Source organism: Peromyscus californicus, unplaced genomic scaffold (assembly GCF_007827085.1).
Source record: "Peromyscus californicus insignis strain IS unplaced genomic scaffold, ASM782708v3 Scaffold_10__1_contigs__length_136768540, whole genome shotgun sequence".
In the NCBI taxonomy this organism is placed as follows: domain Eukaryota; kingdom Metazoa; phylum Chordata; class Mammalia; order Rodentia; family Cricetidae; genus Peromyscus; species Peromyscus californicus.
The window spans coordinates 4301763-4304642 of record NW_026294391.1 but is presented as its reverse complement, the minus strand read 5'-3'; positions in this window follow the sequence as shown (position 1 = coordinate 4304642).

The window sequence follows — 2880 nt, the reverse complement described above, 5'->3', positions numbered from 1 at the left end:
GATTTTCCTGACTCTGCCTTCACCTCCACCCCCCGATATTTGGAGTATGGGCATGTACCACCGAAATTTTTTTTTTTATCTACTGGCTTTATATAGCCATTTACTGTTGGTTAGGGCTCTTCTGTGTTTTTATTTTATAATTTTCACTACTTTCCAAATTTCCTACAATGATTTTTTTAAACTTAAAAAATTATAACGGCATAGTACATAACAGGATTGTTGCAAAAAATAGTAGTCCCCCAAACCCACAAGTTGATTTCACTATAAGGGACAACTTGCAACACTTTTAATGAGTTATTTGGGTATTCACCACCACTAGACTTCCAAATATTCTTGATTTGTGGTTCCATGTCCTCTGACATGACTTTCCTTTATAGCAGAAGAGGTTAGATACTGTTGCCCATTAAGCAATGGCTCATATGTGTTCCTAATACACAGAAAAATGATGATGCTGGTTAATCTTATTGGCTTGATTGGAATGAGAGACACCTAGGAAATTAGGAAAGCACACCTCTGAGTACATCTGTGGGGATGCTTCCAGAGATTACTAAGGGCAAAAGACCCGATCTGAGTGTACATGGTGCCATCCAAGATGATAGGAGCCCAATGGAATAAAAAGTGGAAAAGGGAGGAAGCCCCAGAAAGTGTTATAATTCTATAAAGTTCTGTTGGTTCTGTTTCTCTAGAGAACCCTGACCAATTCAGTGATATACTTTGTTTCACAGTTTGGGAGAAAAAAACAACAGAATTTATAGTCACTGCTTTGGGAATATCAGCCACCCATCTGCATACCGTGTTCTGCAAAGACTAAGAATTTAAGAGAGATTTTCTACTGGACATCCATCCAGATCATTCCTGGCACTCAGTAAGCCGTTGCAGAATGATTAAACATAGTGACAAGTTGAGTTTGAAGTTTAAGTTCTTCATCTGTCAAGTGAAGGGATGGATCTGGGTACTCTGAGGTCTTGCTGTCACTTCTGATTGAGAAATAGAGAGAATGAACTCTGGAAGGCTTCCTTCTGCCATCCACATCTTCCTGTCTCTACATATCTTATAACCACTTCACATTTGCCTGCCAGTGTCTTCCATTCTTCCAAAGAATCTTTCTGAGTCTCAACCAGGAGATGGGACAACATGTCTGTCAATGGTGAGGTGGCTTCAGAAGGAAAATGAATGAAACAATTTTATTCATATGGTATTTTTTGCCAAATTTGAAATATGAAACTGTTGTTTTCATAGAGCTCTTATGAATTTTGTCTCTCTCTCTTTTGGTGGTGGAACTCAGGGCCTCATACATCCTAGTCAAGTCTAGTGAGTGATCTACCACTAATCTACACTCCCAATCTCCTTCCCTGCCCATGATCATGTTAATGAGCATTATTTGATTATTTGCTTCATGTACAGGGTTGGAAAGAGTGAGAGGGAGGATGCAAACCTGATTCTTTCAGGAGTTAACTTCTTGGCAATATTTAAGGTAGCTTCTTGGCTTGACAGTTGTTGATAATTGTATTAAAAGCAATTAGACACAGCAAAAGAGAAGCTATAACTCAGCACAAACACCAGGTATCCAAAGCTATTTTATTGTGCTCACTTTCCCACCAACCATTGTTTCTTAATCCATTTCTGTTACTATAACAAAATACTTGAGACTGGGTTACATATAAAGAAAAGGCGTTTGAGGTTGAGAATATAAATGCATTGTAGAGTACTTGCTAGCATGCACAAGATCCTGTATTCCATTCCTGGTACCACAGCAAGGGTTAGACAGAAGAGAAATTATTTGGCTCTGCATTCTGGTGATTCAAGAGCATGATGTTATAACCTGTTTGGCCTTTGGTCTTCTAGCTACATTATGACATGGCTATTACCATCATAGTGGGATCATGCACAAGTAGGAACCATCACATGTTCAGACTGGAAGTCAGAGAAGTTCAGGAGCCAGGCTTGTTCTTTCTTTTGTCACTTTTTTTTTTTACTAATTTAATCTTTAGAGGTTATAATTATAAAATTTCCCCTTTCCTTTCCTCCCTTCAAACCCTCCCAAATACCCTCCTCTTCAAATTCATTGCCTCTTTTGTGGTGATATATTGTATACCCTAATAAAATTTGTCTGAAGATCAGAGAACAGAACAAGTCACTAGATTAAACATAGATGCCAGGCAGTGGTGGCACACACCTTTAATCCTAGCACTCAGGAAGCAGAGATCCATCTGGATCTCTGTGAGTTCAAAGTCACTCTGGACTACATGAGATTGACTCAGTCTAGGAAAGAAGCAGAGCCAGACACTAGTGGCACACGCCTTTAATCCCAGTACTTGGGAAGCACACATGCCTTTAATGGCTGGGTGGAGAAAGGTATATAAGGCATGGGGAGATAGGAACTAGAAGCCTTTCAGCTGAGGCTTTTCAGGCTAAGTCGTCCTAGAGGTAAGAGGTGGCTTGTTCCTTTGTCTCTCTGATCTTTCAGCATTTACACCAATCTGGCTCCAGGTTTTTATTAAAAGACCATTTTAAGATTTGTGTAACGCTCTTTCTCTTTCATTGTTGTTGTTGTTGTGTGTGTGTACTTCTAATTATATATAATTACAATGTGCTCAATCTGTACAATGTTACTTGTATGTATATGTTTTCAGGACTCACCATTAGGTATTGGATAAACAGTTGGTGTGCTCTTTGTGTACCCATAACATCTCACCAACATGGCTGCCTAACCATGACCTGAACAAGAATGATATCAATAGACATGCTAATGTGGAAGAAGGAAATCTCACTGGGCCTCAATCCTAGACAAAGAACTACAGGCAACCGAGGAATGCTGAGAGTGGGAGAAATAGTATTTTGTTATAATTTTACCAATATTTTATTGGTACATACATTTTT